The sequence below is a fragment of the Budorcas taxicolor genome, chromosome 18 (genome assembly GCF_023091745.1).
Source record: "Budorcas taxicolor isolate Tak-1 chromosome 18, Takin1.1, whole genome shotgun sequence".
In the NCBI taxonomy this organism is placed as follows: domain Eukaryota; kingdom Metazoa; phylum Chordata; class Mammalia; order Artiodactyla; family Bovidae; genus Budorcas; species Budorcas taxicolor.
Genome location: NC_068927.1, coordinates 65,923,670 through 65,934,507, shown reverse-complemented (window position 1 = coordinate 65,934,507; position 10,838 = coordinate 65,923,670).

Here is a 10,838-nt window from a genome sequence, read left to right as displayed (position 1 = left end):
ATCTTCCCCGACCAGGATCGAATCTGTGTCTCCCACACTGCAGGTGGGTTCTTTACCCCTGAGCTATCGGGGAAGCCCACTGTTCCTTAATATCATGTAGAAGGACGTTTTCCTTATGACAACTTTCTTTAAAGCATTATTTGTATTCGCTGTAACTATTTCATTACAGGGGTGGCCCGTGATTTACTCAGCCATCTTCCCATGAATGTACCATGGAAGTGAAAGTCGCTCAGTTGTGTCCAACTCTTTGGGACCCCATGGACTGTATAGTCCATGGAATTCTCCAGGCCAGAATACTGGAGGGGATTCCCTTTCCCACCTCCGGGGATCTTCCCAACCCAGGGATCGAACCCAGGTCTCCCGCATTGCAGGCGGATTCTTTACCAGCTGAGCCACAAGTTAAGCCCCAATGGTTGGGCAAATTTTGAACAAGATCCTCTAAAATGTTTCCAAGTCGCTGCTTGTAAATTAGGTTCCAAATTTTCAGGGGTCTTCCAACTCTGAAAGTCTCATAAGACAAGACTTCACCCCAGATTTTTATAGGGATGCATAAGAAAAATGCAAAACATCCATAAGCAAGCACTTTCTGGGCGCCGGGACCCCCGACAGGCACACCCACCTAAGGGGTCCATGGACCCGGGCTATGAGCCCTGACGGCAACAGGGGGCGACAGCAGGGCGCGCCGCGAGGGCCGATGGGGAGTGTAGTCCGGAGCCCAGAAAGCCGCAGACCGACGGCCAAACGAGACGCTCCGGTTCTTTCCAGGCCCGTGACCCGCCCGGCCGCAGCGCCCAGTCCGGCGCAGACCCCGGGGCTCCTGGCAAGCTCCGGAGCCCCTCACCTGCCAGCTCCTCTGGTCCAGGTGCCCCCGCGGCCGCGCCCCCGCAGCCCCGGGAGCGCTTCCTCGTCCGTACCCGTGGGCTCAGGAGCCGGACGATGGCGCAGACGCGCAAAGCTCTGCCGATGCTGCGTCGCGGTTGGCCAGGCCCCGCAGTGTCTTCTGGGAAACGTAGTCTCCGGTCCTCAAGGCTGGCCCCAAGGAACAAGGGGGCGGTCCGCGAGGCTGCGAGTGGGCGGGGCTCGCGCGTAGGTCGCTGCGTGGGGAACCGTCTGGGCTCCGAAGGAGCCCGGTGGGTTTCGTGGGTCGCCGGGTGGGTACCTGGGCCTCGGGCGCGCTCTCCGCGCCTGGCTGTCTCCCTGATGCAGGCGAGTGTGGGCGTGGCCGTACCCGCGTGAGCTGTGTTCGGCTCTGACCCGGTCGTTGAGTATGTGACTGGGACCGTTAAACGCCGGGAACATGTTTGTGTGTGTAAAATTGGTATGTGGAAAAAATCCCATCATTAAGTCACCGTCGCCGTGGGACAGCCATTTGACTGGAAGGCTTGGAGGGAGGAAAAAGCCCGAGAGTTCATTTGGTAACTAATTTTAAAACGCAGTTGTTGTCGCTCAGTCGTGTCCGACTCTTTGCGACCCCAAACACTCCAGGCTTCCTTGTCCTTCAGTGTCTCCCGGACTTATCTCAAATCCTGTCCATCGAGTCAGTGATGCCATCCAGCCATCCTGCCGTCGCCTGTCCTGCCCTCAATCTTTCCCAGCGTCCGGGTCTTTGGCGCTTCTTGGCCAGGTGGCTCAGTGGTAAAGATGGGCCTGCCGGACAGGAGACGCGGATTCGATCCCTGGGTAGGAGATCCCCTGGAGAAGGAAATGGCAACCCGCTCAAGTATTCTTGCCTGGAGAATCCCATGGATGGAGAAACTTGGTGGGCTGTACTCCATGTGGTCGCAGAGAGTCCCACGCGACTCAGGGACTAAACAATTTTAAAACATTTATGTCCAAAAAAATGCTGAAATACTTGCAGATTATGAAGGAAAATACAGAATCAGCAAAAAGGTTTTGAAGGAGATGTCAAAGAGTTTTCTGTTATGAGATGGTATTTCTCGGCTTAGATCTCTAGCTACAGGTAGTTCAACTTCGGTTTGTGAAAGCGTGAGAAGCCCTGAACTTTGCCCATCCTGGCCGGGACAGCCTGTTCTGATATGGTGGGAAGTCCAGTGTTCTGGATCTGCTCAGACCCTGTTAAACCTGGCCTGTGAATGAGGAAAGCGTTTCTGTCCAGGGTGATACACTTGTGAGCCAGACCCAGTCCAGCGCCCTTGTCTCTTGAGTTGTCTTAGAACACGTCCTCTTGCATCTGCCTTCTTGAAACATTTTTTCTGAGATCTGTGCATATTCACGTTGTTGCACATCTGAAGAATGCTTTTCTCTAAGTTAGTTTCAAAATGTAATTTAAACCCAATAAAAATACCAGTACTGTTTCTCCATTGGAAATAGACAAGTTGATACTAAAACTCAAAGTAAAAAGTAAACTTGCAAAAATGACTTAAGAATATTCTGAGAAAGGAAAGCTATAATGTATGCTAACATGACCAGATATTAAACATTCTGAAAAGGGTCAATAATTGTAACTACTGCGTGGTATCAGTTCATGAATTGTTAGGTGGGAGAGACTAGACTGTCCAGAAATATCAAGTGCAGAGGGAAATCTACTATACATAAATGTGGCAAATCATTGGAATAAAAATGGATTTTTTAATAAAAAAGCTTGTGGATTAACTGAATAGTCAGTTGGAAAAAATATATTAATACCTCACATAATGCAAAAGAATAAACCCCACATTGGCTTGAGTTCTAATTTAAACCATACAAATAGCAGACATGTACAGAGGTGAATTCCATTATGACCTGGATGTATGGAAAGACTTTCTGACTTAAAAATCCAGGTGTAATAAAAGACCGCTGCCCTTGAGAACAGAAAGCTAAAGCACTTCTGTAAGGCAGAATACACCGTAAGCAAAGGCGAAACACAAACGACAGAAGTTTTACTTTATGAATCTCAGATAAGGAGCTAGCATTCCTAAGTAAAAAACTAAAAGCCAAAAAATGCAGCCTCTGAACTCAGTCTAGTGGACTGTTTCTCATAATAGCTTTGGTATCGTGATTTGGAAACTGATGTGCATATTGTTGTTGCTCAGTTGCCAAGTCACGCCTGACCCTGCGACCCCAAGGACTGAAGCACGCCAGGCTTCCCTGTCCTTCACTGTCTCCCGGAGTTTGCTCAAACTCATGTCCGTGGAGTCGGTGATGCCATCCGACCACCTCATCCTCTGTCATCACCTTCTCCTCCGGCCCTCAATCGTTCCCAGCATTGGTGTCTTTAGAACTGAGCAACTGAATAAATGCATTGATTTGTTGGTGGCCAGTGTTTTACTGTGGGAAAAGAGAGATATAAATAAAGGATAATAGAAGATAAAGAACCACCCCATGATGTTGAGTTGGTATGCACTCGTGATGAAAAATATGTTTGTGCAGCTCACTGAGATCAGTGTTAACACCCATAGTGATGGCATGCTGAGATCAGGCACTCCTGATAAGATGCCGTGGAAATGGCGCTTGGACTTTACAATCTTCCTCCCAAAACAGAGCCTCATTTTAATGACAGCGTGGCAGACAAATGGCAATCCTTGGACATTCGACAAAATATCTGCCCTGAACTCCACAAAGGTGGAGTGATGGTCATTGTAAACAAGGAAAGTCTGAGAAACCATCACAACTAAAAGGAGCCTGATGAGACACAACTACTAAAAATAACGCATCCTGAGTGAGATCCTGGAAAAACCAAAGGGCATTAGATAAAAAGTGGGAGAAAGTGTGGACTTTAATACTAATGCATCCGTGTTGGTTCATTAACTGGGTGCAGAGTATGTGGGAACCTTCTGTATGATCTTTGCAGTTTTTCTGTAAATCAAAAACTTCTAAAATAAAAGTTCATTTGAATTTATTAGTCTTACTCTTTTCTTTTTTCAGTGTGTGTTTGTATAATTTTCTACTTCTCTATTTGGTGAAGGAGCGTGGAAGAAATGATGCCTCAGTAGCAATAAGCAGACTTTGGTCTCTAAATATCATTGTCTAATAAAAAGGAACCAAAGCTTATTGGGGTGATGTCTGATTCCAGGATGATGGCAGGGAAAGTACAAAATGAGAATGGAATATCTTCTTATGCCCAAAAGTAGGGAGATGCTCAAAAAATATCACAGAGGATACCCTGCCCACAAGTACAGTGGTGTTATAGTACAAAACTTGCCATCCTTCCTTATATACAAATAGAAAACTAGATGGTATGTAGGAAACAAGTCTTCAGATACTGGACACCTGTAATGCGAGACTTTGGCCCCTGAGAGAGAGGAGAATAAATGACTTCCTAAGCAGCAACGGCTTTCTCTCTGGAGGCCTATTGCAGACAGTACAGGAAGGAGGGACGCAAGCAGAGCACACCAGATTTCCTCAAGTGAGACAAACAGCAGAGGCGGGGAAACTCCAGCAACTGGCAATTGCTGAGCGGAGGGTGGAAGAGGAAGGAAGGGATGGGAGGGAGGTACTCGGAGAAAGAGCTCCAGAAATATGCACAGGAGTCTCCTGAGTTCTTAAGTTAAGCTGTGCACATATCTATTTAAAGGGGATTTCTAGCATGTGCAAAACTGTAGGGACAGAAAGATCAGTGGTTGCTCTGGTCCACAGGTTCAGGGAAAGTTGGAAAAGGAATGGCAGGGGCATCTGGGGGATGATGGAAACCTTGCGTACCTTGATTGAGGTGGTGATCACAGGGATGTAGATATTTGTTGAAGCTCTTTGAAGCATATTCTCCAGGATTCAGTTTGAGGAGGGCTTTTGTGGGCATAACTGGGACAATCTGAGCGTCAGTATAATTAGAGTAACAGTATGCTGCTGCTGCTAAGTTGCTTCAGTCGTGTCCGACTCTGTGTGACCCCATAGACGGCAGCCCACCAGGCTCCCCCGTCCCTGGGATTCTCCAGGCAAGAACGCTGGAGCGGGTTGCCATTGCCTTCTCCAATGCAGGAAAGAGAAAAGTGAAAGTGAAGTCACTCAGTCGAGTCCGACTCTTAGCGACCTCTTGAACTGCAGCCTACCAAGCTCCTCCGTCCATGGGATTTTCCAGGCGACAGTACTGGAGGGGGGTGCCATTGCCTTCTCCAGAGTAGCAGTATAAATGAACATATTTCGTTTATTCATACTAAAATAAATGATGACTGAATGAGAAGAGAAAGAACTTAAGACTTTCAACTAGTGAATGTAAAAGGAAGGATGGAGCTATAAAATACCTTTCAGCCATCGTGGCAGTAATTGATTCTGCCAGAGATTCTGATTCTAAAGCTGTTGCTGAAGATTGATAATGAACAGGATATCTTTGTAGTCTCAAATTTATCTCCTCACAGATAACTGGCTACAAAAACAAAAACAGTCACTTTAGAGTGATCGCTGCTAATCAGATGCTTCGAATCTGCAACTGTCTTCTGGACTGTAGGTTCCCAAGGTGTGAAGTTCAGTCTTGCTGCGCCCAGTCACTTCTTGGTTTAATAAAGCAGCCAGATCCTGTCTCTAAGATTTTGATGTTTTGTTCATAATGAACTTTTTACGTTGATCTTTATGTTGAAAAGCATTTCATTGATGTATCATGTATTTTGGTTTCTGGTTCTGTTTTGTTTTTTGTGCCCCCTTAAATGTTGTGTATGTAGGAGGGGGAGGAGCAAAGGAGGAATGCGAGAACTGAGGCTCTGCGGGAGCCCTACTCTCAGGGTCCGCTCCCTTTTGTTCTTCAGTGGCTAACGTGTTAGTCATGTCTGACGCTTGTGACCCCATGGGCTGTAGCCCACCACCCTCTGCCCATGGAGTTTACCAGGCAGCAATACTGGAGTGGGTCATCATTTCCTTCTCCAGGGGATCTTCCTGACCCAGGGATCGAACCCGAGTCTCCCACATTGCAGACAGGTTCTTTAGCGTCTGAGCCACCAGGGAAGCTCTTCTTCTTTGGAGGTCTTTCAGCATATTCACAGGGTTGTGTAACTATCAGCACGATCTAAACTTGAAACATTTTCATCACCGAAGAAGAAAGCCTGATGTCCGTGCTCATTCTTCATTTCCTCCCCTCAGCCCAAACAACCGCTGATTCACTTTCTCTGAAATTTTTACCTCTTCTGGATATTTCATATCAAATGTGCTCATACAACGCGTAGTCTTTTGTGCCTGGCTTTTCACATAGTGGAATGTTTTCAAGGCACACTGCCGGGGTCCAGCCCCGGTGGATCCAGGGTGATTCGAAGGTGGGGACGGAATCGGCGTCCTGGAAAAAACTTATTTAATTACAGATATAGAGGGAGATTAGAAACAGAGAGTGTAGTAGGAGAATTAGTGGAGAAAAGAGGCTGAATAACTGGTTTACATGGAATCCCAGTCACCACCTACGTAGGCCACAGGCGTCTTTCCATTCTCCCGAAGGAGAGGAGGCACTGAGGCCTCCCTGGTCCGATCTCAGAAGCCCAGGCAGAATTAGCAGGCTTGGTGAGTACCCACATTTCAGATGGGAATTCAGCCAGGAAAGCGGGGAGCGAGAAAGAAACGACACGGGGGAATCAGTCTTTCCAGAAACTGATCCGATTTCTTTATTTTTCGGGTTTGTTTATATACCTTTTTGTTATACATAGGGATGAATACAGAGTCACGCGGGGGTCAGCAGGCCTGACCCTTGTCACAATCAGGTGCTTCATATAAAATTATACAAAGGTCTTATGAGTTTCATCATCTTCTGGCCATGAGGTGTGCTGACATTTTATGGCCCTTTCTGATATCGGTCAGTTAACCAGAAAACTTATTTTTCCAGGGGTGATTTTTTTCTTAAATCAGATGCCACCCTCCAAATAAAGTTGCATTCCTATAGGGTGAGGGTGTAGTGAGTTACAGTCAAGAAAGGAATTTACTTAACCTAAGGTTTAACATGATTAATCTTAAAGGTTAATACTTATTTCTCCTATATGCTAGTTATATTCATTATAAGGGCAGGAATATGGAGATTTAGGAGCAAATATTGGCTCAACAAATGTAAACCCTTCACCAATGTTCCCCTTAAGATCTATTTTGTCTTAAGATAGTGATAAAGTTACATTTTTACATAGTATTGTGATTTATAACAAAGTACAGTGATCTATAACAAAAGAGAAAATTCATTAACTCAAAAAGTCTAGTATTGCTAACATCAAAAAACTACTATATTTCCTTTTCTATATTTCAAATACATTGATGAATATATTCCCAGGTGCCTAAGGTTATGGAGGCCTGATGGCAATCATTGACTCATCAATGAAAAAAGCCCTATGCTAATACTCCAAACTCTCTGTGCTGTTTATGGGTGAGAGGTTGTCACACAAGCTAGTCTGTCAGCAGAGAGGTTTGACCTGAGACACCCTTGTCACACCCAGGGCAGGGAATTAGCAGTAATTATTGGCACGAAAAATGAAAAAACCCTTCACCAATATAATTCCTAATCAACCCACTATACTATACTAATAATTTTCTAACTTCTCAAAAGAGTCTGTATTTAGAAAGTTTTAAAACATCCCGTGCCTCTCACAGTTGGGAGGCTGTAAACCATCACATGCGGCTGGATGAGCCTGATCAGGCAGGCCAGAGAACCTTCAGAGTTCGTAAGTTGAAACACTCTTATCACGCCCAGGAATTTTCATTAACTGGAGCTGCAAGGTAACTCCTTCTCTGAGAGAAATGGTTGGTTATGGGGGAGAGCTCCCCGTAAAGTACTCTGGTTTTGGGGGTAGATGCTCGGGAACAGGGGGTTTCCTGAGGCTTGATCACGCTTTTGCGTATGCCAGGCTTCCTTCCTCATGACCTTTGCCATGGGCGGAGTTCCTCACGCTGGCTCCCAACAGCTCACCGTTGTAGTGTCAGTATGTCACTGCTTTTATTACAGTTGATGACTGAATAATAAGGGCATTTGGGTTGTTTCCACGCTGGCCATCATGAGTAATGATGTTCCACCCATCATTATTATTAGTGAACTGTTATTAATGGCTGTTAGGAAGCATTTGTGTACTAGTTTTTGCGTGGATGTGTGTTTTCATTTTTCTTAGGTATATATACATCTACGACTGCAATTGCTGGGTCATGTAGTAACTCTAGCTTTTTAAGAAGTGTCTGGAATGTTTCTCCAAGGCAGCTACTTCATTTTAAATTCCCACTGCCAATGTATGAGAGTTCAGTGTCTCCACACCCTCACCAACACTTTGTTGTCTGACTTTTCGATTCTAGCCATTTTTGTGGGTGTGAAATGACAAGTCATTATGGTTTTGATTTACATTTCTCTAAGGACTGATGCGGAGAAGGCAATGGCACCCCACTCCAGTACTCTTGCCTGAAAACTCCCATGGATGGAGGAGCCTGGTGGGCTGAAGTCCATGGGGTCGCTGAGGGTTGGACACGACTGAGTAACTTCACTTTGACTTTTCACTTTCATGCGTTGGAGAAGGAAATGGCAACCCACTCCAGTGTTCTTGCCTGGAGAATCCCAGGGACGGGGGAGCCTGGTGGGCTGCCGTCTATGGGGTCACACAGAGTTGGACACGACTGAAGTGACTTAGCAGCAGCAGCAAGGACTGATGATTTGAGCATCTTTTCGAGTGCTTGTGGACTTTCTGTTTATATTCTTTGGAGAGATGTCTGTCCATATCCTTTGCCCATTTTAAAATTGTGTTCGGGTGCAAAAGCAATTTATTGGAGGCACCATAGCATTTTCAACAAATAATGCTGGTGCCATTGGACATCCACAGCAACAAAAGAACTTCAACCTCACACTTGTTATAAAATTTAACTCAAAATAGAGTACAGACTTAAATTTGCTCCAGTATTAATCCATGAAAAAATAAATATATCTTCATTGTGACAATGAGAGCAAAGCAAATGGGTCCTCTGTCTCGGATTCTATACTCTAATACTCAAGATCATGTACTTAGATTATGCCACTAAATTTAATATGCTAGGCAGACATGTTTGCTGATTATTGATTTGAAAATGATAAATTTGTTTTTTTATGCAGGTCACAGTAAATTTTGATGCAAGCTTTGTAGAGGGTTCTGCCAACAGAAGCTTAAAAGGTAATGGTTGAAAACAAAAAAATGTTATCACCTATTTTCTTCAGGGTAAAGATGCCCATACATCTTTATGGGCATTCAAGATTCTTCATACATCTGTGAAATGTGGAAAAGGCTGCAAAAACCTGAACATTTATTGATATGTCTTAACTTGCATGTTTGCACTGTTTCAGAAAGCCAGAGGTTAGGTACAGTCGGAATTTCAACATTAAAACACAAAACCAACTAGTTTTTGTGGATTGTGTTCCTTTTACTTTTTCATATATAGGAACAGCTTCCCAACAGTACAATCTTAATGTAGTTGTAACAGATTAATTCCCCCTTTAACAAAAACAAAACCCCAGAAATACAGGTTGCTTCAGTATCACACAAGTAGTGTTATAAGTTGTATAATTTCAAACACATGTATTTGTTTCTCTACTTTTAACCATGTTTATATTCAAGATGTTATTACTGTATACAATGTTTTCCTGTGATCATGTATGGATGTGAGAGTTGGACTGTGAAGAAGGCTGAGCGCTGAAGAATTGATGCGTTTGAACTGTGGTGTTGGAGAAGACTCTTGAGAGTCCCTTGGACTGCAAGGAGATGCAACCAATTCATTCTGAAGATCAGCCCTGGGATTTCTTTGGAAGGAATGACGCTAAAGCTGAAACTCCAGTACTTTGGCCACCTCAGGCAAAGAGTTGACTCATTGGCAAAGACTCTGATGCTGGGAGGGATCGGGGGCAGGAGAAGGGGACGACAGAAGATGAGATGGCTGGATGGCATCACTGACTCGATGGACGTGAATCTGAGTGAACTCTGGGAGTTGGCGGTGGACAGGGAGGCCTGGCATGGTGCGATTCATGCGGTTGCAAAGAGTCAGACACGACTGAGCGACTGAACTGAACTGAATATCTTTGTAAGTATAACATTTGCATTTTTTACATTTCCTCCATATAAACATTGCCAGCGTTTTGTCACTGGTTCCTTTGATGAGAAGTTACTCGGAAGCTCCACATCCTATAACGCAGTTTCAGAAAAGGTGAGGCGTGATTGTGAGGACGAGAGCTAGGAGTTTATTGAACATTGTCAGACACGCTGAAGAGGAACAAGGGGGTGCAAAAGAACAAAGTGCTGAAAGAATGGCCTTGTGCGCTGCTTTTCTTTATAACGTGTATCAATTCCCGGTATTTATCGGTATCTTTTTTTTTTCCTGTTAAATTTCTCCCACGCTGGAACCTCAGCTCCGCGGATGGGGATTTTGGCACGTTCCTAGTTGCGGCCCCAGCGCCTGCAACAGTGCTCGGCGACCCGTGCTGTCCTTGGTCGCTCAGTGCTGCCAGACTCTAGCCCGCCAGGCTCCTCTGTCCATGGGATTCTCCAGGGAACAACACTGGGGTGGGTTGCCACGCCGTCCTCCAGGAGATCTCCCGGACCCAGGGGTGGAACCCAGGTCTTCCGCATTGGCAGGCGGATTCTTCGCCACTGAGCCATGTGGGAAGCCCTGCTTGGCACCCAGTAGCCCCTCAGTAAGTGGCAAATGAAGGGATCGGGAGGACGGCGGGGACGCAGGAAGAGCCCCGAGCCCCGGCGCGCTCCGGGGCCCGCACACCCAGCCCCGCCGCCGCCGTTCGCGCAGCGCCGGCCCGGAGCCCCACCTGCGGCGCCCGCACGGCCACACTGCGCGTGCGCCCCACAGCGCCGCCGCCGCGCGCCGCCCGCGCTTCTGGACGCCTAGGCGCTGCGAGCGAGGCGCGCCTGCGCAGATCACGCCGGCCCTCCAGGTCTGCGCGGGCTCGGCGGCGGGGCGAAGGGTCCGCCGGCCTGAGGGCTGGGCCGGGC